Consider the following 25,814-nt stretch of genomic DNA (forward strand, 5'->3'; position numbering starts at 1 on the left):
TGGAGGCTCAAAAAGAAGCAATTCAATGTTAGACATTTTAAAAAATATTTAAAAGATTACAAAACATATTTGTGACCGGTCAGCCAACCATGGATGGAATTGGGAGATGGCGTTGGTAATGTAGCAGCACCATCATCATCATAGGCGGTCCTTCGTATCGAGGATAACTTTCTTCCACGCCAAAAAGGGATTAGTTCACAGGTGTTTCAATGAAGGACCTAATATTCCAGGTCCCGAACTACATGTTGAAGGGTGGAAGATGCCTGTGCATGGATTTCTTTTAACGTGGGGTGGCCGTTGCACACGGGCTTGACAGAGTTAGGTCTTGGTCCAGGGGCAAGGATTAACCAAAACGACTGGAGACCAGCTCTGCTGCACGGACCTCGTGCGCACACATATCGCAGTGTGGGCTGGCCCGTGCTGCCCCTGGACCCTCGCCTATTCTGGGCCCCGATCATGTCTCTGCACGATCTCGCCACTCCTTCGCCTTGACCTCGCCGCTCCTGATGTACCTGCCTGCGCTCCAATCAGCGACCTGGATTTTGGTGACATCCAATCCAGTCACCCTCTTCACAGCCATCGCCCTCCTGCACCAGCCGCGCTGTACCTTGAAGTGGTAAGCTCCATGCTGCTCCTCCTTTAAGGCCCCGGCCTGCTGCTGATGGTCCTCGAGCACCGAATGTTGGGAGGCCTATTGGTATGTAATGGCAAGTACAGAAAACAATTTGCACTTTAAAAAAAATCTAGGACTTGGAAAATGTCTGAATATTGCCCCAAACATCACAAAATGTGACACAGGAAATTAGTGTGCCAAACAGGAAGTGCATGCCAGGGACAATACCACATTCAATAATGAAATAACAATAACTGGCGTTCGGTTTGAACCTTGCACCCAAGTTCCTAAAAAAAACGAGTAGAAATATATTGGGAGATTTGTTAAGAGAATATGAATAGAGCCTCAGTACATAGTAAAGATACAGCTAGAGATTGGTGAAATACAGAGAAAATTATAAGCTGTCAAGGATTTTGAATGGCAAATTAATGAAAACAAAGTGTTAGTAAAGAGGGAAATTAGCTAATAACATAGACCAAAAAACAGTAATTAATCAGGAGCCAGCATTCACCAGCATTCAATTCATGGAACGCTGTTTATCTGCAGCCCGCCGCTCGATACAATCGCATCCCTGGCCGCCAGGGAATTAAGCTGACAATCACCATCAGCGTTTCATTGTGGGCAGATACAGCAGCAGCAGCGCGTGATCGTGCAGCGACGTGACCGGGGCCCAGGAGAGATGCGAGTTCCGAGCCCGAGAGATGCGAGTTCCGAGCCCAGAAGAGGCGAGGGCCCAGGGGCAGCATAGGCCAGCCCACACTGCGATATGTGCGCGCACAAGGTCCGTGCAGCAGAGCAGGTCTCCGGTGATCTTGGGTAATCCTTGCCACTGGACCAAGACCTAGCTCTGTTAAGCTTGTGTGGTAGCTGGTGTGCAACGGTCAACACACGTTAAAAAAATCCATGCACAGGCATCTTCCACCTTTCAACATGTAGTTCGGGACCTGGAATATTAGGTCCTTCATTGAAACACCTGTGAATTCATCCCTTTTTGGCGTGGAAGCAAGTCATCCTCGATATAAGGGACCACCTATGATGATAATGATGATTCAGTCACAGCATAATCCTGTGCTGTAGGCCGAAGCCCTGGTTCACTGGAACCGGAGGCTTCACAATGTTCAACAACAACATATTTATATAACTTGGTGAAACATCCCGCCTCACAGGAGTATTATGAGATAAAAATTTGACACCGAGATGCCCGCATAAGTAGAAATTAGCACAGGTGACCAAAAGCTTGTTCAAAGAGGTAGGTTTTAAGGAGAGTCCTGAAAGAAGAAAGAGAGGCGGAGAGATTTAGGCAGGGAATTCCAGAGCTTGGGAACAGAAGGTACAGCCATCAATGGTTGAGCGATTATAATCAGGGTGCTCAAGAGGGCAGAATTAGAGGAGCGCAGACATCTCGGGAGGTTGGGAGGTTGTGGGACTGGAGGTTACAGAGATAGTGAGGGATTTGGAAATAAGGATGAGAATTTTGAAATTGAGTTGTTGCTTAACTGGAAGCCAAAGTAGGTCAGTGAGCACAGGGGTGATGGGTGAGTGGGACTTGGTGCGAGTTAGGACATGGGCAACCGAGTTTTGGATCACCTCTAGTTTCGGGTTTTCTGCTGTGTAACCCAGGGCCTCGGGAACAATTAGGCCTCTTCCAAACAGAGGGGCTCATATTAAAAGAAGCCAGAATCTTTTTTCCATTTAGTAACAACCACCAGTCTAAAATAAATAATGATCATCGCTGTGTTTGTTACAACAATAAGCTAGGTACAAAGTGCTGTTCCAGCATCCTTCATCTCATAAAATCTCCCATCACCTGTTTTAGTCACCGGCCCATCCTGAGCTAGCTAATGTCAGCCAGGATGACAGTAGGAGTTGGATAATTGGCTCCTGGGCCAAGTAGGGGAAAGTAGACCAAGATCTCACTACTTTAAATGAGTAACAATATGACTGGAACATGCACCATAATAACTCAGCTAAGAATTGCAGTACCTTGGGCTCCTATAGCAAAGTAACAGATACAATCAGACCCTTCCTCTTTCAGTTGGAAGTTAATAAAGCTCACACAGCCTCTTTGTTCACGCCACTATATTGAAACAATTCTGCTTCCTCTGACGGCAGCTGGCTCCATCTCTGCGACACATCTTCAGCAAGCCAGTCGTAAGCATCCGATCGGATTTGTGAGTTGTTGTCTTCTTTGGCTCGTTAACATCATGCACCCATGTGAAGTGTTTCAGTGTATTTCTCATACTCCTGTGGACTTAACTGCACAGTTCAACGGTTGAATTATACTTTACTGTGTGTACTTTTCCTTCCGTCTTCATTCCTTCTCCACCTTCTACTTCTGTCCAGGCCTCTTTCTGATATGATTTTGAAATTTTGTTTTCAAATGATTTCCGCTGAAAAAATCTCCCCTTTAAATAAACCAAGATCAAAGAATACTTCCAGCAATCTGACTCATCGATCGTCCCATATCACTCGGAGTTCATATCTGTCCAGAGCACCAAGACTCCAGAACTTCATTAAGAGTGCCAGCCGATTGATAAAACCTGGTTACTTATTGATACACTCATAATAAAGGATAAAACTGAGTACTGTGAACAATGAGTAAGTGTGACCTTAGCTTCTTTAATAAGACTCCAGAGTGCAGGTACCTCGTGGGTGGCCTGTTTGTATACAGTGCTCCCAAGGGATGCTGGGATCCCTTGGGACTCCAACAGATTGGCCCTTTGGTGGTGGTCTGATACAAGTTGCAAAGGGTTAAATACATAACACTTATTGCCTCAGGATAAACTTTAAACTGCGTAACAGGCACCATTTGCTTTAACACCATTCTTTCATCAAACCACCTTTTTCGAAGAAAAACTCAAAATCAGATTACTGAGATATATGTTTTAAGTAAATATTCAACAAAACTTGGTGTTCTGTGTTACATCAATGTCCATTTGAGCACAGATAAGAAAGTCCCCCTGTCTCTATGGAATTTGTACAACATAGGCTCCATAACAGCAGTGGGAAATATTGTGTTCCTAACACAGATGAGGCTGCACACAGGGAGGTTAAAGTAACAGTGACCTCAGTCTTTAATAAGACACTCCAGAGTGAGGAACAGGCATTAGGGACCAGCTTATATACAGTGCTCCCAAGGGATGCTGGGATCCCTTGGGACTTCAGGGGATGAGCTCCCTGGTGGCGGAACAAGGGAGTGCATGCTTTACAGATACACATCACTCCCCCACCCAAAGTCAAAGTGAAAACTATTTACAAGGTAAGGTGGTCGGGAGCCTTTCTTTCCCTGGTGGACCGCCTTGGTACAAATTTCTGGTGTGTTGGCTGTTCCCTCGCTGGGCTGGCATATTGTTGGCCGTGTAGGGCTGCGAGGTGAGCCTGGCCGAGCTGGGCTGTTAGGCGTGATGGGTTCGATTTCCTGGTCCGTCGTGGTGTCGTTGATCCTTTGGGTGTGTGTTGTGGGCTCGAAAAAGGTGGTGCCTGCTGTGGGTTGTTCAGGGCAGTCTGTGAACCGCAGCCTCGTTTGGTCCAGGTGCTTTCTGCAAATTTGTCCATTGTCTAGTTTGACATTGTCTTTAGTTATCACCGTGTCCGCGATCCACTTGGGACCATGCCCATAGTTTAGCACATACACAGGGTCATACAGATCAATTTCCCATGACACAGTGGCGTGACCAGCGTTTACATTTTGTTGCTACCGCCTGCTCTCTACCTGATCATGCAGGTTGGGGTGAACCAGCGAGAGTCTGGTTTTAAGTGTCCTTTTCATGAGTAGCTCAGCCGGGGGCACCCCTGTGAGCGAGGGGGGTCTCGTGCAGTAGCTGAGCAGTGCTCGGGACAGGCGGGTTTGGAGTGAGCCTTCTCGTTTAAGGCTCTGTTTGATTGTTTGTACTGCCCGCTCTGCCTGCCCATTGGAGGCTGGTTTAAACGGGACCGAGGTGACATGTTTGATCCCATTGCGGGTCATGAATTCTTTAACTTCGGCATTGGTGAAACATGGCCCGTTGTCATTGACCAGTATGTCAGGCTGTCCATGGGTGGCAAACATGGCCCTCAGGCTTTCAATGGTGGTGGTGGCGGTGCTTCCCGACATTATTTCACATTCAATCCATTTTGAAAAAGCATCCACCACCACCAGGAACATTTTACCGAGAAATGGGCCCGCATAGTCGACATGGATCCTCGACCATGGTCTGGAGGGCCAGGACCACAAAGTTAGTGGTGCCTCTCTGGGCGCATTGCTCAACTGAGCACATACGCTGCATTACCGTACACAGGACTCTAAGTCAGAGTCGATACCGGGCCACCACACGTGGGATCTGGCTATCGCTTTCATCATTATTATACCCGGGTGTGTGCTGTGCAGATCCGAGATGAACGACTCCGTGCCCTTTTTTGGTAGCATTACGCAGTTACCCCACAACAGGCAGTCTGCCTGAATGGACAGCTCGTCCTTTCGCCACTGGAACGGCTTGATTAGCTCTTGTATTTCAACGGGGATGCTGGCCCAGCTCCCATGCAGTACACAGTTTTTTACTAGGGACAGCAGAGGACCTTGGCTGGTCCAAGTCCTAATCTGGCGGGCCGTGACAGGTGATTTATCATTTTCACACGCTTCCATGACCATCAACAAGTCTGCGGGCTGCACCACTATCAACAAGTTTGCAGGCTGCGCCATTTCCACTCCCGTGGTGGGCAATGGTAGCCAACTGAGAGCATCCGCATAGTTCTCGGTGCCTGGCCTGTGGCGGATGGTATAGTTATATGCTGATAGCGCGAATGCCCACCTTTGTATGTGGGCTGAGGCATTAGTATTTATCTCCTTGTTTTCAGCAAACAGGGATGTGAGGGGCTTGTGATTTGAGGCCAAACAGCTACTGATGCATTTTCTTTACCCGAACACACACGCTAATGCCTCTTTCTCAATCATGCTGTCGGCCCCCTCGGTCTCAGACAAGCTCCTGGAAGCATAGGCGACAGGTTGCAACTTCCCCGCAACGTTAGCTTGTTGTAATACACACCCGACTCCGTACGATGACGCGTCACATGCTAGCACAATTCTTTTACACGGGTTATACAATACAAGCAGCTTGTAGGAGCATAAAATGTTTCTGGTTTTCTCAAAAGCAATTACTTGTTATTTTCCCCATACCCAGTTCTCACCTATGCGCAATAACACATGTAGGGGCTCTAAAAGGGTGCTTAACCCTGGTAGGAAGTTACCAAAATAGTTGAGGAGTCCCAGGAACGACCGCAACTCCGTGACATTCTGTGGCCTGGGCGCGTTCCTGATAGCCTCTGTCTTGGCGTCTGTGTGCCGAATGCCATCCGCTGCGATCTTTCTCCCCAAAAATTCCACTTCTGTTGCCATGAAGACACATTTTGACCTCTTCAGCCACAGCCCTACGCGATACTGTCGCTGGAGGACCTTCTCCAGGTTTTGTAGGTGCTCGACGGTGTCCCGACCTGTGACCAATATGTCGTCCTGAAAGACCACCGTGTGTGGTACCGACTTGAGTAGGCTCTCCATGTTTCTCTGGAAGATCGCTGCAGCCGATTGAATTCCAAACGGGCATCTGTTGTAGATGAACAGTCCCTTGTGCGTGTTGATGCAGGTGAGGCCCTTCGAACACTTCTCCAGCTAATGCATCATGTAGGCCGAAGTCAAGTCAAACTTGGTGAACGTCTTGCCTCCTGCCAGCATCGCAAATAGGTTGTCTGCCTTAGGTAGCGGGTATTTGTCCTGTAGCGAGAAACGATTAATAGTTACTTTATAATCGCCGCAAATCCTGACCGTGCCATCACTTTTGAGTACTGGAACAATCGGGCTGGCCCACTCACTGAATTCCACTGGGGAGATGATGCCCTCGCGTTGCAGCCTGTCCAGCTCGATTTCCACTCTCTCCCTCATCATGTGAGGTACCGCTCGCGCCTTGTGCTGAATGGGTCATGCCTCTGGGACCAAGTGGATCCACACCTTCACCCCAGAAAAGTTTCCAATGCCTGGCTCAAAAAGGGAAGGAAATTTGTTAAGAACCTGGGTACATGAAGCCTCATCGACATGTGATAGTGCTCGGATATCATCCCAGTTCCAGCGGATTTTGCCCAGCCAGCTCCTTCCAAGCAGTGTGGGCCCATCGCCCGGGACAATCCAGATTGGCAGTTCATGCACCATGTCCTCGTGGGTGACCTTGACCATGGCACTGCCCAGAACAATGATAAGCTCTTTGGTGTACGTTCTCAGTTTCGTGTGGATGGGGCTCAGGGCTGGCCTGAATGCCTTGTTGCACCACAGTCTCTCAAACATCTTTTTACTCATGATGGATTGGCTAGCGCCAGTGTTCAGTTCCATGGCTACGGGTAAGCCATTCAATTTTACATTTAGCATTGTAGGTGGACATTTCGTCGAAAATGTGTGCACCCCGTGTACTTCAGCATCTGCCTCCTCTCTGAGGCTCCAAATTGCTTTGATCCACCATGGACGGATCTTCCTCTGCAGGTTTTGCAGAGCTTGCAGCTCGTTTGCAAGCTCGTTGAGGTGCCCCATTGTTCCACAGCTCTTGTAAGCATACCCTTTGAAGCGGCATGAATAGGTTGAATGGAAGCCTCCGCAACGCCAACAAGGTGTGAATTGCCTTGCATTCATCCTTTGTTGGGGACTCTGAGTCATCTGGGTCACCTGAAGCCTGAGACTCGTAGGTTCTGCCCTGTACATTTCTGCTCGCAAACACGGTTCCAGTTAATTTATGAACATTGCTAGCACTTGTGTGCTGAGAGATTTGTTTGGTGTTATTACTGGTGGACATAAACGCCTGTGCTATCGCAATGGCCTCACTGAGGGTCGGTGTCTCTACAGTCAAAGGTTTTCTTAGGATGGTCTCGTAGCCAATGCCCAGTACAAAAAAGTCTCTGAGCATTTGCTCCAGGTAGCCATCAAACTCACATTGTCCTGCAAGTCGCCTTAGCTCGGCGACGTAGCTCGCCACTTCCTGACCTTCAGATCGCTGATGGCGAGGTATCGCTGTAAACCGATACCTCGCCATCAACACCCTCTCCCTCGGGTTAAGATGCTCCTGAACCAGTGTAAACAGCTCCTCATACGACTTATCTGTGGGTTTCACCGGAGCCAGAAGATTCTTCATGAGGCTGTAGGTCGGTGCCCCGCAGACTGTGAGGAGGATCGCTCTCTTTGCAGCGCTTCCTTCTCCGTCCAGCTCGTTGACTACAAAGTACTGGTCTAGCCGTTCGACATAGGCATCCCAGTGCTCACCCTCCGAGAACTTCTCCAGGATGCCCACAGTTTGCCGCATCTTTGCGTTGGATTCGTATTCTCATCGCCAGTTATTGTGTTCCTAACACAGATGAGGCTGCACACAGGGAGGTTAAAGTAACAGTGACCTCAGTCTTTAATAAGACAGTCCAGAGTGAGGAACAGTCCTTAGGGGCCGGCTTATATACAGTGCTCCCAAGGGATGCTGGGATCCCTTGGGACTTCAGGGGATGAGCTCCCTGGTTGCGGAACATGGGAGTGCATGCTTTACAGATACACAACAGGAACATTCATAGAATCATAGAAATTTACAGCACCAAAGGAGGCTGGTACACTTATAATCAAGGATGAAACTGAGTACTGTGTACAGTGAGCAAGTGTGACCTTAGCTCCTTTAATAAGACTCCAGAGTGCCGGTACCTCGTGGGAGGCCTGCTTATATACTGTGCTCCCAAGGGATGCTGGGATCCCTTGGGACTCCCAGGTAGGCCCTCTGGTGGTCAGGTGTCATGCAGGTTACAAAGGGTTAAATACATAACAGAGGCCATTTCAGCCCATCGTGTCCGTGCCAACTGACAAAGAGCTATCCAGCCTAATCCCACTCTCCAGCTCTTGGTCCGTAGCCCTGTAGTTTACGGCACTTTAAGTGCACATCTAAATACTTTTTAAATATGAGGCTTTCAGGCAATGAGTTCCAGACCCCCACCACCCTCAGGGTGAAAACATTTCCCCTCAAATGCCCTCTAAACTCCTACCAATTACTTTAAATCTATGCCCCCTGGTTGTTGACCCCTCTGGTAGGGGAAATAGGTCCTTTCTATCCACTATATCTAGACCCCTCATAATTTTATACATCTCAATAAGGTCTCCCCTCAGCCTCCTCTGTTCCAAAGAAAACAACCCAGCCTATCCAATCTTTCCTCATAGCTAAACTTCTCCAGTCCAGTTAACATCCTCATAAATTTCCTGTACCCTCTCCAGTGCAATCACATCTTTCCTGTAATGTGGTGACCAGAACTGCACCACCTGGCCTGCTACCTTCAGGGACCTGTGGGCATGTACTCCAAGGTCCCTTTGTTCCTCTACACTTCTCAGTGTCCTACCATTTATTGTCTAGCTTTGTTAACCCTCCCCAAATGCATTACCTCACACTTCTCCAGTTTGAATTCCATTTGCCACTGTTCTGCCCACCTGATCAGTTCGTTGATATCTTCCTGCAGTCTACAGCTTTCTTCTTCATTATCAACCACACGGCCAATTTTTGTATCATCTGCAAACTTTTTAATCATGCCCCCTACATTCAAGTCCAAATCATTGATATATACCACAAAAAGCAAAGGACCTAGTACTGAGCCCTGCGGAACCCCATTGGAAACATCCTTCCAGTCACAAAAACACCCATCAACCATTACCCTTTGCTTCCTGCCTCTGAGCCAATTTTGGATCCAACTTGCCACTTTGCGCTGGATCCCATGGGCTTTTACTTTCTTGACCAGTCTGCTATGTGGGACCTCATCAAAAGCCTTGCTAAAATCCATATTCATCACATTAAACACACTACCCTCATCGACCCTCCTTGTTACCTCCTCAAAAAATTCAATCGTTAGTCAGACACGACCTTCCCTTAACAAATCCATGCTGACTGTCCTTGATTAATCCGTGTCTTTCTAAATGAGAGATGTTCATACTTTGCTTAGGATCTGCGTAAATTAGGCTTTCACAGGAGATACCACAGGTTGACATGTACTCGACTGCACACTACGATGGTGCTCCATGACATCACTCATGTAAAGATGCTATCAGATATCTTGAGTATTAGACTCCTTAGCAGCACACTGGTTACCGTCCAATGTAAACCAGTACATCCAAGGAGATGTGTTGCTGCTGTACTAAGTCTCCATTTCAATGTAGGGCTGCTAAGGCCAGTACTCCCATTCAACACAACAGATGCATTTAGCATGCTGGGCTTCTGCCCTGTACCAGTTGGCCGTTCATCAACACCAACATTTGCAGGTCCTTCCTGACCAATGCTTAGTACTGCACCCTCTGTCTTCTGAAGAACACTCGTTCTCCTGCACTGTGTACATCTACGGCCATGCCTTCTGCAAGGGAGCTGGTAACAAAAAATCACTCCCTCTCCACACAAGCAGAAGCTGACAAGCATTTTCCCGTGAAGACAGTGCCTCTTTAAATGTGACATCATTGGTTGCCCTACACATTTTGGGGAAGACCACCGCCCATTCAAGTATCACAGGTACCGCAGTTGTAAGCATTAAACCCATGCTATTCATTTGCAGCTACGCTTCTATTTGATCACCTCTGGTAATGTCAGAGCTGTCCTGACCTTCCAGTGTGGGGTATCCCCAGACGGGGGCGGGTGGGGAGGGGGTGCGTCTATCCCCAGAGGGGGGAGGGGGGAGGGAGTCAATCACCAGACAGGAGGGAGTCCTGCCCCAGACAGGGGGAGGAGTCCTGCTGCAGCTAGGGGAAGGAGTTCTGCTGCAGACAGGGAGGAGTCTATTCCCAGACAGGAGGGAGTCCTGCCCCAGGCCGGGGTGGGGGGGAAGGTGTGGGAGTCCTGCTGCAGACAGGGGGGAGGGGGAGTCTATCCCCAGACAGGGGGGAGTCCTGCTGCAGACAGTGGGGGGGGGGGTGGGGGAGACTATTCCCAGACAGGGGGGAGTCCTGCCCCAGACAGGGGGAGGGTGTGGGAGTCCTGCTGCAGACAGGGGGGAGGGGGAGTCTATCCCCAGACAGGGGGGTCCTGCCCCAGACAGGGGGGGGGGGGGGTCCTGCCCCTCTGATCCACCTGTTGGAGAGGGTCAGACGGCCAGCGGTCCCTGGGCTACATTGTGGCGTGTGCGGGAGGTGCCCGCGCCCTTTGTGATGGGGGCCGGGTGTTGCTGAGGAAAGGTCAGTTATCAGACAGGCGCTCGGAGCACAGACACAGAGACAGAGAGAGGGCGAGCCGAGACACCCGCAGCCCAGAGACCGCAGCCCGGCTGCGAGGAGCCGAGCCCCGCTGATGACGACCGATGAAGCGCTGCAGAAGGCGCTGCTGAGCATGGGTAAGTCCCGGGACACTTTCACACTGACTGACTGCCAGCCCCCGGCCGCTATTTACAGCTCTCCCCTTCTCTCCCTTTCTCTTTGCCGGCTCGCCGCTCCGCTCCAACCTCCGATCGCAACTGACTTTGGGAACCACCACCACCTGATCGCGGTGCTCGGATGGCCCAGACTGCGAGGTAAGCGCTCAAGCTCCTTAACTGACTATTCATCTTTGTCATAAGCAGCTGCCACCATGGAAACCAAAGCTCCAATCAAAGAATCAGAGATTGGTTACAGCACAGGAGGAGGCCATTCGGCCCGTTGAACCCGTGCTGGCAAGAGCACTTCAACCAGTCCCACTGCCCAACCTTTCCAGTAGCCCTGCAATGTTTTATTCCTTCAGGTACTTATCCAATTCCCCTTTGAAAGCAAGGATTGAGTCTGCCTCCACCGCCCTCTCAGGCAGTGCATTCCAAATCCTAACCACTCGCTGCATAAAAAAGTTTTTCCTCATGTCGCCTTTGGTTCTTCTGCCAATCACCTTAAATCTGTGACCTCTGGTTCTCAACCCTTCCGCCAATGGGAACAGTTTCTCTCTATCTACTCTGTTTAGCGAACACCTCTATCAAATCTCCTCTCAACTTCTCTGCTCTAAGAACAACCCCAGCTTCTCCAATCTATCCCTTATCCCTGAAAACATTCTGGTAAATCTTTTCTGCACCTTCTCTAAGGCCCTCACATCCTTCCTAAAGTGTGGTGCCCAGAATTGGACACAATACTCCAGTTGAACCAGTGTTTTATAAAGGTTCATCATAACTTCCTTGCTTTTGTACTCTATGCCTCTATTTATAAAACCCAGGAATCCCTTATGCTTTTTTAACCGCTTTCTCATCCTGCCCTGCCACCTTCAATGATTTGTGCACATATACCCCTAGGTCTCTCTGTTCATGCACCCCCTTTAGAATTGTACCCTTTAGTTTATATTGCCTCTTCTCGTTTTTCCTACCAAAATGCATCACTTTGCACTTTCTTGGTTAAATTTAATCTGCCACATGTCCACCCATTCCACCAGCCTGTCTATGTCCTCCTGAAGTCTATCACTATCCTCCTCACCGTTCACTATACTTTCAAGTTTTGTGTCAATCTGAAAATTTTGAAATTGTTCCCTGTACACCCACATCCAAGTCATTATTATATATGAAGAAAAGCAGTGGTCCTAGTTCCAACCCCTGGGGAACACCACTGTGTACCTTCCTCCAGTCTGAAAAACAACCGTTCACCACTACTGTCTGTTTCCTGTCACGTAGCCAATTTCATATCCATGCTGCCACTGTCCCTTTTATTCCATCGGGTTCAACTTTGCTGGAAAGCCTATTATGTGGCACGTTCTCAAAGGCCTTTTGGAAGTCCATGTACACCAGATCAACCGAATTACCCTCATCAAACCTCTCTGTTACCTCATCAAAAAACTCAATCAAGTTAGTTAAACACAATTTGACTTTAACAAATCTGTGCTGGCTTTCCTTATCTAATCCACACTTGTATAAGTGACAGTTAATTTTGTCCCAGATTATTGTTCCTAAAAGCTTCCACACTACCGAGGTTAAACTGACTGGCTTTTGTAGTTGCTGGGTTTATCCTTACACCCTTGTTTGAACAAGGGTGTAGAAATTGCAATTCTCCAGTCCTCTGGCACCATCCCTGTGTCTGAGGAGGATTGGAAGATTATGGCCAGTACTGCTGCAATTTCCACCTTTACTTCCCTCAGCATCCTAGGATGCATCCCATGTGGTCCTGGTGACTTATCTACTTTAAGTACAGCCAGCCTTTCTAGTACCTCCTCCTTATCAATTTTTATCCCAACCAGTATCTCCACTACCTCCTCTTTCACTATGACTTTGGCAGCATCTTCTTCCTTGGTAAAGACTTATTTAGTACCTCAGCAATGCCCTCTGCCTCCAAGCATAGGGCTCCATTTTTGGTCCCTAATCAGCCCCACCCTCTTACTACCCGTTTACTATTTATATGTCTTTGGAAGATTTTTTGATTCCATTTTATGTTAGCTGCCAATCTATTATATTCTCTCTTTGTCTCTCTTATTTCCTTTTTCACTTCCCCTCTGAACTTTCTATATTCAGCTTGGTTCTCACTTATATTCTCAATCTGACATCGGCCCCCTTTTTATGCTTCATCTTACTCTGTCTCTTTCATCATTCAGGAGCTTTGGCTTGGATTGCCCCATCTTTCCCTCTTGTGGGACTGTACCTTGACTGTACCCAAAACATCTCCTCCTTAAGGGCAGCCCATTGTTCAATTACAGTTTTGCCTGCCAATCTTGGATTCCAATTTACCCGGGCCAGATCCATTCTCAACACACTGAAATTGGCCTTCCTCCAATTAAGTATTTTTACTCTAGATTGCTCCCTGTCCTTTTCCATATCTAATCTAAACCTTATGATACTATGATCACTGTTCCCTAAATGTTCCCAAACTGACTCTTGCTCCACTTGACCCATCTCATTCCCCAGAAGCAGATCCAGCAATGCCTCCTTCCTCATTGAGCCGGAACCATACTGAGCAAGCAAGTTCTCCTGAACACACTTCAGAAATTCTGCCCACTCTCTGCCCTTTTCACTATTACTATCCCAGTTTATATTAGGATAGTTGAAGTCCCCCATTATCATTACTCTATAATTCTCGTACCTCTCAGTAATTTCCCTGCCAATTTGCTCCTCTATATCCTTTGCATTAGTTAGTGGCCTATAGATTACACCTAGCAGTGTAATGGCACCTGTATTATTTCTTAATTTTAACCAAATAGATTCTGTCTTTGACCCCTCCAGGACATTCTCTCCCTCCAGCACTGGCTACTCCTGCACCTATTTTCTATGTTTCTATGTAACATTCTCCTCAATCAATACTACCGCCCCACATCCTTTCTTTCCTGAACACCTTATATCCAGGAATATTTAATACCCGATCCTGCCCTTTTTTGAACCATGTCTCCGTTATCGCCACGACATCACATTCCCATGTGTCTATTTTCACGTGCAGCTCACCAACCTTATTTACCACGCTTCGTGCGTTTACACACATGCACTGTAAATCTATCTTAGACCTTCTTGTCTCTCTCTTAGTCTGACCCCACCTAATGCAATACTGTGTATTACTCTAGTGCTATCTGTCCTTCCCAATCTTTGTCCTCCTTTCTAATGCTACATCCTGGTGCCCGTCCCCTTGCCAAATTAGTTTACACCCTCCCCAACAGCACTAGCAACCCCCCCACATGAAGACACTAGTGTCGGCTCTGTTGAGGTGCAACCCGTCCAGCTTGTACAAGTCTCACCTCCCCCAGAACCGGTCCTAATGTCCCAGGAATCTAAAGCACTTGCTCATGCACCATCTCTCCAGCTACACATTCACCTTCTCTATCCTTCTATTTCTGTACTCACTGCCTCATGGCACCGGGAGTAATCCGGAGATCACTAACTTTGAGGTCCTGCTTTTTAAACTCTTTCCTAGCTCCCTAAAATCCACCTGCAGGATCTCATTCCTCTTTCTACCTACATCACTAATACCGATATAGACCACGACCTCTGGCTGTTCACATTCCCTCCTCAGAATGTCCTGCAGCCGCTTAGTGACATCCTTGACCCTGGCACCAGGGAGGTAACAACATACCATCCTGGAATCACGCCTGCGACCGCAAAAACACCTTTCTGTTCCCCTGACTATTGAATCTCCTATCATTATTGCTTTCCCGATCTTCGCCCCCGCCCCCGTCCCATACAGCTGAGTCACCCGTGGTGCCGGTTGTACTCCCCACCCCAGAGAAACCATTGTCCTCACCAGTATTCAGTACTGAGACTGGTTAGAGAGTGAGATGCAACTCCTGCCCTACCTGCCTGGTCTTCTTTGCCTGTCTGACGGTCACCCATTCCCTCTCTGCCTCCATATTCTTATGCTGCAGGGTGACCACCTCCTGAAACGTGTTAGCCACATAATTCTCAGCTTCATGGAGGCACCGCAGTGATGCCAGCTGCTGCTCACGCTCTGAAACCTGGAGCTTGAGCTCCTCCAACTGACGACTCTTCCTGTACATGTGGTTGTCCAAGACACGAGAAGCGTCCGAGAGTTACCACATGACACAAGATGTGCATTCCATGAGACTTAGGTGCCCTACCATGCCTCTACTTAATAGACTATTAACTAACTTAACAGAAATAAACTCAAGACTTAAAAAAAACCAACCACCAGCTACTCACCATTCAGCTCCTTCCCTTGTGCTGAAGTCACTGTAGGTTTTGCACTTCGCTCCCTGACACTCGCGCGCCCTCTGGGCTCTCGGTCTTACCTTTGTCTGCAGCCGCTCCTCTCGCTCTCCCACAGATCTTCTCTCGTGCCTATTAACTTTGATTCTGTGGCTCGACTCCTTCTCAGTCAGACGTCTAAACCGCTTTCCTCCTCTCCACTGATTCCTGCTCTTGCCAAATTCTTCCACTGTGCTTGCGGCCCACTCCGATTGCGTTCTCCGAGCTCTGTCTCCAAGCTCCGTACTTTTGAAAACTAGTGGCCAATATATATCTTTTGAGAGTCAAACAAGTTATGACTGCTTAATCAGCTTCTAGCTCACAACTCTTTTAAATACAATTTGCAAATTGAATTCAAACATGCGCCCCCTTGTTAAAGGGACACAACCAGCAAAACCTGCAAATTAACAAAAAAACTTTAAAAGGAACCTTAACAAATGAAATTTAAGTTCTGTTCCCTGTTGTAATGATGCACTCCAGTCCCTCTGGTGCCCACCGGTCATGGAAGGCCTTGAGCATGCCGGTGGACACCGCGTGTTCCATCTCCAGGGTGAGAATATAACCGTGGAAGAGAGGAGGCAGTGGGGCTGAATGACCGCCCGCTGCTCAGACCTGTTGATGGCCACCTTGGCTAGGTCCATGCGGAGGCTTTCCGACCTGCCCATTAGCTTCTAGCTCACAGCTTTTACCACCTAATCAAGCAAACATTTACAGCTGATAGCTGTTAACTGCTAACTGCCACGGCCCATGCAGTTTTTTTAATGTCAAATTCCAGTCTGATGATTAATTACCCAACTTACCTTACACCTACTAATGAATTTCTCATCCCCACCGATTCCTGTTCTCTCCAAATTCTTCCACTCTGTTTGCGATCCACTCCGATTGTGTTCTCCCAGCTCTGTGCTCAAAATCAAAGAAAGATGGGCTGAATGGCCTCCTTCTGTGCTGTAAGATTCAGGGGCCACTTTTAATCTAAACAATCCATCAGAAAACTGATTTTTACTCCAGTAATACAGGTCGAGTGTAAAACCAACGAACTCCCAATCCCATGGGTTTCCGGACCGGCGCGTTAGCTTAAATTCCTCCCAATGATTCTGTGAACTTCAATTTCTACAGCACCATGCGGGGACATCCAAAAGCACTTCACAGTCAATGAAATCGTTTTGAAGGGGAGTCACTGCTGTTTTGGAGGCAGATGTGATTGTCAAATGGTGCACAGCAGGGTCCCACAAACAGCATTGAGATCACTGACCAGTTAATTTGGTTTTGGTGGTGTAGATTAATGCATAAACGTTTCCCGGGATACCTGGTGACCTTCCTGCTCTTCCTCGAATACTTTCCATGGGATCTTTTACATCCACTTGAAAAGAGAGATGGGATCCGAGTTTAAGCTCTCATCCAAGAGATAGCGGGGGCAATTTTTGTGGGTACTTTAGGCGCTAAAGAGCTTACGAAGTGGCCAAGATGGGGCCTTAACCTGCAATGCCAGTTTAGTCCGCATTTAGCCCAAGATGCCATCTTGGTAAAGGAGTTGAAGCTAACGGTAGGAAAGGTTGTCCACCTCATAGGAGTCACCAGGAGAAAGGGAGTGCTTGGTCTTGGGCATCTTGCTTGGGGTCCCCCTAGGTCTGGACAAGGAATGGGAGGAGGACATGAGGCAGAGCAGCACCAGCTGCTGCAGGAGAGGGAAAGGAGGGCGAGGTGGGCTCCTCCACCCCCCCCCCGCGGGTAGAGGACCTCCCTCCTCCTCTGGACCTCCTCCACCAGGACCTCCAGTGCCATGTCTGAGAACCTGTGCACCTCACCCTCAGTCCCAGAGCCATCCTGCAATGTGCCGCTGTGTGGCAGCCAGAGCTCTCCACACCTCCAGTGGAAATGGGTGCAGGATTATATTGCGTCTAATCAGCGCGAGTGCGAAACCTGCAGGTGTCTGTTTTAGCAGCTCCGGCAAATTCAAATTATCAGCAATTAGCATCAAAACTGTGTGCTAAAACCAGAATTTCAAACAGGCTAGTCTTATTAGCACAGCACCTAATTAGCGCCTGTTTTCACCCTTTAGTCAAAATAGCCCTGTGCATCTCTAACACTATAATAGTCACCTCAGTGTCAGTACTAGATTATGTGCTAAAGTTCCTGGACTGGACTCGAACCCAGGACCCACTAACTCAGAGGCAAGAGTGCTATTCCACTGAGCCAAGCTGATACTTGATTAATAAAATGGTTTGGTATCAAAGCAGCAGTTTCCTAAAATTGTTTGATCAGATTGTATGTACTTCGGTATCCACTGTGATAGGGAGTTGGTCTGGGTATTGGCATGTACTTGGCTGACCCACCTCTTGTACACTATTGGTTATGGCTATATACAATATAAAGTATTCCTTCTCTTTCTGCCAATTATCTTCCTTCCCGAAGGTGCTGACTCCTGCTAGGATACAGTTCTGCTCCCTCACCCCTGGCCATTCTTCATGTGTCACACTGGATAGGGGGGTCAATTGCACAGATCAATTCACTCAGCAGAGACCAGAGATCAAACCTGGGACCTCTCTGGTCTATAATTCAGCTACACACTGTCTTAACTCACCAAGGCACAGAGTGAACTTGGTTGTGGGCCTAATGATGGAATCTGTTCTCTTTAACCCTCTGTATAAAATTTGCCATTATTTCTTTAATCTCGTATTCTCAGCCCCTGCTCATAAAACCCAAAGGCCTAGAAATTGGTTAAGGTCTGTGTTAAGTCTTGAATAAATAAATCAGACTAGATACTGCAAGCTCAAGGTAAGGTGTGACCGTAGTCCTTTACCACAGATCTCAGAGTGCCTCTCCAGCCTGTGAGACCTTATCCATTGGGACTCCAGGGGATAAGCCCTCTGGTGATTAGACATGATATTTACAGGTTTACATACATAACAACATTCCCCCCTCAAAGTCGAAAGTGTAACTATTTACAATGTAAGTCGATCTGGGGCCTTCCTTTCCCTGGTTGATCGTCTCGGTGCAAATGCTGGTTTTGGTGAGTCATTTGTTGGGCCCTTGCTGGGCTGCTGGGGGTGGTGAGTCCTGCTGGGCTGCTGCGGGTGATGGGTTCTGCTTCGTGGTCAACCGCTGGGTCGGTTGCCACTTGTGTGTGTGTTGGAGGGTCGAAAAAGGTGGAGTCTATTCTGGGTTGTTCTGGATAGTCCGTAAATCTGAGTTTGGATTGGTCCAAGTGTTTCCTGCAGGTGAGTCCATTTGAGAGTTTGACCACAAACACCCTACTCCCCTCTTTGGCCAAAACAGTGCCAGGAAGCCACTTGGGACCTTGTCCATAGTTCAACACAAATACAGGATCATTTATCTCAATTTCGCGTGACACATTTGCTCAATCATGATATGTATTCTGTTGAAGCCGCTCTCTACCTGTTCGTGTCGATCAGGGTGTACTAACGAGAGCCTTGTCTTAAGTGTCCTTTTCATGAACAGTTCAGTGGGAGGGACCCCAGTGAGCAAGTGGGGTCTTGTGCGGTAACAAAGCAGGCCTCGGGATAAGCGAGTCTGCAGTGAGCTTTCAATTACCCTTTTCAAGCTCTGCTTGATTATTTGAACTGCTTGTTCTGCCTGACCGTTGGACGCTGGTTTAAACGGGGCAGATGTGACATGTTTGATCCTATTGCAGGTCATGAACTCCTTGAACTTGGCACTGGTAAAGCACGGCCCATTGTCGCTTACAAGGACATCAGGCAGGCCATGCATGGCAAACATGGCCTGTAGGCTTTCAATGGCAGCAGCGGACATGCTTGCCGACATTATCACACATTCAATCCATTTGGAGTATGCATCTACAACCACTAAGAACATTTTTCCCAAGAATGGGCCTGCATAGTCGACATGGACCCTGGACCACAGTTTGGAGGGCCAGGACCATAAACTTAGCGGCGCCTCCCTGGGTGCATTGCTTAACTGTGAACATGTATTACATTTGTGCATGCAGGACTCTAAGTCTGCACTGATACCGGGCCACCACACGTGGGATCTGGCTATCGCTTTCATCATTACGATGCCTGGGTGAGTGCTGTGGAGGTCACTGATGAAAGTGTCCTGCCTTTTTTTGGCACCACTACCCGATTACCCCATAGGAGGCAGTCTGCCTGTATGGACATTTCATCTTTGCGCCGCTGGTACGGCTTTATTTCTTCCCATCTCTAACGGGACACTAGACCAACTCCCGTGGAGCACACAGTTTTTTACTAAGGACAGTAAGGGGTCCTGGCTTGTCCAGGTTCTAATCTGTCGGGCGGTAACAGGTGATTGCTCACTCTCGAATACTTCCATTACCATGACTAAATCTGTGGGCTGTGCCATCTCCACCCGTGGTGGGCAATGGCAGCCTACTGAGAGCATCGGCACAGTTTTCTGTGCCTGGCCTGTGTCGGATGGCGTAGTTGTACGCGGACAACGAGAGCGCACATCTCTGGATGCAGGCCAATGCATTCGTATTTATCCCCTTATTTTCAGAAAAGAGGGATATGAGCGGCTTATGGTCAGTTTCCAATTCAAATTTGAGCCCGAACAGATATTGATGCATTTTCTTTACCCCGTAAATACACGCTAACGCTTCTTTTTCGATCATACTGTAGGCCCTCTCGGCCTTAGACAGACTTCTGGATGCATAAGCAACCGGTTGCAATTTCCCAAATTCATTAGCTTGTTGCAATACATACCCAACCCCGTACGACGACGCATCACATGCACGTACCAAACGCTTACATGGATCGTACAACACAAGCAATTTGTTTGAACATAACAGCTTCCTAGCTTTCTCAAAGGCATTTTCTTGGCTTTTACCCCATACCCATTCATCTCCTTTACGCAGTAAGAAGTTACCAAAATAGTTTAGCAGTCCTAGAAACGACTGCAGCTCCGTCACGTTCTGTGGTCTCGGTGCGTTCTTATTTGCCTCCGTCTTCGAATCGGTGGGCTTGATGCCGTCCGCCACGATTTTTCTCCCCAGGAACTCCACTTCAGGCGCCAGGATAATGCACTTTGAGCATTTTAGCCTGAGCCCCATACGATTGAGCCGACTAAGAACCTCCTCCAGGTTCTGTAGGTGCTCGACGGTGTCCCGACCTGTAACCAAGATGTCGTCCTGAAAGACCACGGTGCGCGGGACCGACTTCAGCAAGCTTTCCTTGTTCCTCTGGAATATCGCCACGGCTGATCAAATCCCAAACGGGCATCTGTTGTAAATGAAGAGACCTTTGTACGTGTCGATACAGGTGAGGCCTTTCGATGATTCCTCCAGCTCCTGCGTCATGTAGGCCGAGGTCAAGTCCAGCTTCGTGAACGTTTTCCCTCCCGCCAGCGTCGCAAAGAGGTCGTTGCCTTTGGTAGCGGGTATTGATCCTGCAGTGAGAAACGATTGATAGTTACTTTGTAATCACCACAGATTCTGATGGTGCCGTCTCCCTTGAGGACTGGAACAATCGGACTGGCCCACTCATTGAATTCGATCGGCGAAATGATGCCCTCTCGTTGCAGCCTGTCCAGCTCGATCTCCACCCTCTCTCTCATCATGTAAGGTACCGCTCTCACCTTGTGATGGATGGGTCGCACCCCCGGAATCAAGTGGATCTGCACTTTTGCTCCTTGGAACTTCCCGATGCCTGGTTTCAACAGCGAGGGGAACTTGTTTAGGACCTGGGCACATGAGGTGTCGTCGACGGACGAAAGCGCTCGGACGTTGTCCCAGTTCCAGCGTATCTTTCCCAGCCAGCTCCTGCCGAGCAGCATGGGCCCATTGCCCGATACCACCCAGAGTGGTAACTTGTGCACCGCTCCATCGCAGGAGACCTTTATGGTAGCACTGCTGATTACGGGAATCAGTTCCTTTATGTACGTTCTGTTTAGTATGAATGGGAGTCAGGACTGGCCTTGAGGCCTTGCTGCACCACAATTTATCGAAAGTCTTTTTGCTCATTATGGACTGGCTTGCGCCCGTGTCCAGCTCCATGGACACCGGGAGTCCATTTAATTCAACCTTCAGCATTATCGGGGGACACTTTGTGGTAAATATGTGCACCCCATATACTTCTGCCTCCTCGGTCTGAGGCTCTGGTTCGTCGTGATCCCCCTCTGCAACATGGTGGTTTGCAGGTTTAACAGGCTTAGCAGCTCGCCTGCACATTCGTTGGAGGTGTCCCATTGTTCCACAGCCCTTGCAAATGTATCCTTTGAAGTTGCATTAATGGAATCGATGATCACCCCCGCAGCGCCAGCAAGATGTTAATGGCCTTGTATTCACCACCCTTGATGGCGGACACTGAGTCATCTGCGGACATGCAGCTGCAGGCGTGTAAGTCCTGCCCTGTACATTTCGATTTGAAAACAACGTTACTTTGTTCACAGTACTTGCACTCGTGTGCTGAAAAATTTGTTTGTTATTGTCACTGGTGGCGATAAACGCCTGGGCTATCGCGATGGCTTTACTCAAGGTTGGGGTCTCTACAGTCAAAAATTTGTGAAGTATTACTTCATGGCCAATGCCAAGTACAAAGAAATCCCTGAGCATGTGCTCCAAGTGTCCTTCAAATTCGCAATGTCCTGCAAGGTGCCTTAGCTCGGCGATGTAGCTCGCCACTTCCTGGCCTTCAGACCTCTTGTATGTGTAGAACCGATACCTCGCCATCAGAACGCTTTCCTTTGGGTTTAGATGCTCCCGGACCAGTGTGCACAACTCATTGTACGACTTGTCTGTGGGTTTTGCTGGAGCGAGCAGATTTTTCATGAGGCCATACGTTGGTGCCCCGCAAACAGTGAGGAGGATCGCCCTTCGTTTGGCAGCTTCTCCTTCCAGCTCGTTGACCACGAAGTATTGGTCGAGTCACTCCATGAAGGTTTCCCAATCATCTCCCTCCGAAAATTTCTCCAGGATGCCCACTGTTTTCTGCATTGTTGCGGTGGGGTTCATCATTTGTATCTCGTCGCCAGTTGTTAAGTCTTGAATAAAGAGTCAGACTAGATACTGCAAGCTTAAAGTAAGGTGTGACCATAGTCCTTTATTTCAGATCTCAGAGTGACTCTCCAGCCTGTGAGGCCTCCTTATATACAGGTGCTCCCAAGGGATTGTGGGATCCCTTGGGACTCCAGGGGATAAGCCCGCTGGTGGTTAGACATGGTATTTATATGTTTACATACATAACAGTCTGAAAACGAGCCCATGCCCATTCACGCTTTGCGCTGCCCACGCCCATTCAAAGTGGTGCAAAATTCGTGCTGACTGCTCATTATAATGATTATAGCGCTGAATGTGCTGCTGATTGGCTCAGCGCTTTACACACATACAAGCCTCATACACACTGCCAGCTATTCAACCATGACAGGCACATCATCCAAACACATTGCACCACACTCAACAGGTGGGCCAATATCGGGTGCAGTCTACTGGCCAATAAAGTCTGGCCAAGGCTCTCTACATTACTTAAAGGGAAGGTGCATTGTTGCACAAGCACCTCATTGTCATTGTGGAGAAAGCCATGGCACAACGGCCAAGAGTAAAGTCGAGAAGATTTTCTGACTCAACACTGGAGGCCTTGGTCCTGGGGGTTCAAAGGTCAGGTCCTCTACCCGCAGGAGGCAGAACAGCAGAAGGCTGTGGGAGGAGATCGCTGAAGCCGTCAGTACGATGTGTCTTGGCCCCAGGACCTGGATCTAGGTCCGCAAAAGTTCAATGACCCCACATGAGTGGTCAAAGTGAGCGAATGCATCTTCGGATGCCTTATCCCACCATCTTCACCACAAGCTTCACACGCTGCTCAATGCACCACACTCCCATCACTCATCTACCAGCAATCTCTAGCAAACACACGTCATACCTCACAATCATAGCTTCTCTTCACTCTCACACACTTACAAGCCTCGTACCCACATCTCACACAGCTTGCACACACTGCTAGCTATTCAACCATGGCAGGCACATCACCCAAACACATTGCGCCACACTCACTGACACACTTCCCTTTCTCTTATAGGCAAAGGTTGCTCATAACCGCCGGGAGCGGCAGCAGACGGGTGAAAGTGAAGTACGCTGGAGGACACAGTGCTGGGGGATGCAGTGCTGGAGATTCTTGGAGAGGCAGTGACAGAGTCCATGGTGAGTGGGGACGTTGAAAGCATTGCTGATGATGATGTTGTGCTCATTACTAATCCTTCTTCTCCCATCTCACTTCCCCCCTCATCCCACAATCTCTTCTCACTTACAGGCTGCTGATGGTGTCTGCATATATAGCTCCCTTTCCCCTCCCCTCCCCTCACTACAAACCGACCCTTGTGCCTTTCTCCTTTCAGATGCCCAAGACGTCCCACCAGCACAGGCAGTCCCCAAAGTGACGGAGGAGAGTGAAGCAGAATAAGAAAGGAGAAAGGCACAAGGGTCGGTTTGTAGTGAGGGGAGGGGAGGGGAAAGGGAGCTATATATGCAGACACCATCAGCAGCCTGTAAGTGAGAAGAGATTGTGGGATGAGGGGGGAAGTGAGATGGGAGAAGAAGGATTAGTAATGAGCAGTGTAGAGCGGGAGTATGTCACTGGGCACCAGTGGGCTGCAGTCAGGCCAGAGGGAAAGGGTAGCTCGGATGCCAGCCTCCAGGAGGGCGAGTTCACGCTCTTGAGTTCTGCCGCACAGGACTCAGATGATGACCTTGATAGGGTGGCCTTCAGAAACAGGGTACTGGGCATGCACACAGAAATGCTTGGTGCAATGGCAAGCTTGCCACAGAGAATCTCTTGTCAGTGTCAAGGAGCATGGAGCAGTCCAGCTCCAACAACGCATGGGGCTTTCTGCGGAACTCGGAGTCCATGATTTCCAGGATAGATGTGATGGGAAAATCCCTGAGAGTCCTTGTGGACCAAACAATGATGCAGCGTGTGATGGGCGATGTTGCAGCTTCTATTGTAGCACAGGTGAAAGCGACCCAACGTCTTGGTGCTGCAGTGGAAGCTCAGACTGCTGCCATCATGGCTAGATTTACTAGTTGGAATGGGGCTTGCAGGGTCTCACAGTGCTCCAGCAATCTGTCCTCCAACAGGTGGCTAGGAATGCTGAGGCGCCGCCTCGGGGGAGTGGCAGCGGCTCCTTGGAGCAAAAACCTGCTGTCCCCTCTCAGGATGACAGCATTCCTACTCTCACCACTGCCACTGCACCAGTGCCCTTACTGCTGCCTGTCATCCAGGCAGCCGAGGCGGTGCAGTCTACAGCCAGGCTTTTCTAGGCCCACAGCTGGTCGAGGCCATCCTGCAAGGCCATCTGCAGTCTCCCCCACTGAGAGTCAGCAGCCTTCCACCAGCTATGCTGCAGCCACTGGGGGAACACTGAGTAGGAGCTCTAGAGTAGGAAAGGGAACATGAAAGACGAGACACTAATGGAATGCACAAAGATGATTAGTTGCTGTTGTTGTTTTAATTTGGATTTGATAAATCTATAAATGATGTTTGGAATGTTTGTTTCGTGGTGGCTCTCATTTCAGCTTTGTGCCCAGGAGGATACTGATCCGTGATGGTAATGTGGGAAAGTGGTGAGCAACAGGGATCTGGGGTTTCATTCATTGGATGAGGTCTTCACGGACAGCCCAGTTCCTGACTCCCCAAAGCCTTTCCACCATCTGCAAGGCACAAGTCAGGAGTGTGATGGAATAGTCTCCACTTGGATGTGTTAGTGCTGCTCCAACTACACTCAAGATGCTCGACACCATCCAGGACAAAGCAGCCCTCTTGATTGGCAGCCCATTCACCACCTTAAACATTCACTCCCTCCATCACCGGCGTATCGTGGCTGCAGTGTGTACCATGTACAAGATGCACTGCAGCAATTCACCAAGGCTTCTTCGGCCGCATCTCCCAAACCCGTGACCTCTACCACCTCGACGGACAAGGGCAGCAGGCGCATGAGATCACCGTCACCTCCACATTCCCCTCCAAGTTACACACCATCCAGTCTTGGAAATATATTGTTGTTCCTTCATCGTCGCTAGGTCAAAATCCTGGAACTCCCTCCCTAACAGCACTGTGGGAGTATCTTCACCACACAGACTGCAGCGGTTCAAGAAGGGGACTCACCACCACCTTCTCAAGGGCAATTAGGGATGGGCAATAAATGCTGGCCTTGCCAGTGACGCCCTCATCTCATGAACAAATAAAAAAAAAATTGGAACAGGGATCTGTTGCCTGCCTCCTCCCTTCCTCCTCCATCTTCTCCTCCTCAGGCGGTCCACGAACCCGTGGTGGCAAAGGCTGCTCCCTCATGATGGTCTAGCTGTAAAGCATGTAGCAGACCACCACGAAATGGGACACCCACTCCTGGAGGGCTCCTCCTCAGCAGTCAAAGCAGCGGAACCATTGCTTGAGCACCCCGATGATCTGCTCGATGAGGTTCCTCGTGGCAGCATGGCTGTCATTATATGATTGCTGGCCACAAGTGGAGGGGTTGCGGAGGGGAGTCAACAGCCAGGTGTAGAGCGGATAGTGCTTATCTCTGCATCCAGCCTCAGGTTTGACATGGAGGCTGGAAGATTACTGACACACTGGACTGGTATAGATGCGCTGGG

General features: G+C 48.9%; 1 protein-coding gene across 1 annotated transcript in view; it reads left to right on the forward strand.

The window, feature by feature from the left end:
• Positions 1-11,287: 11,287 nt before the first annotated feature.
• LOC139226472 (septin-5-like) overlaps positions 11,288-25,814 on the forward strand; it is a 138,295-nt gene continuing 123,768 nt past the window's right edge. Inside the window, exon 1 of the mRNA XM_070857273.1 lies at positions 11,288-11,334. The gene's annotated coding sequence lies outside the window, so the exon portion shown is untranslated. The remainder of the gene's footprint in view (positions 11,335-25,814) is intronic.

This window comes from Pristiophorus japonicus, chromosome 16 (assembly GCF_044704955.1).
Source record: "Pristiophorus japonicus isolate sPriJap1 chromosome 16, sPriJap1.hap1, whole genome shotgun sequence".
In the NCBI taxonomy this organism is placed as follows: domain Eukaryota; kingdom Metazoa; phylum Chordata; class Chondrichthyes; family Pristiophoridae; genus Pristiophorus; species Pristiophorus japonicus.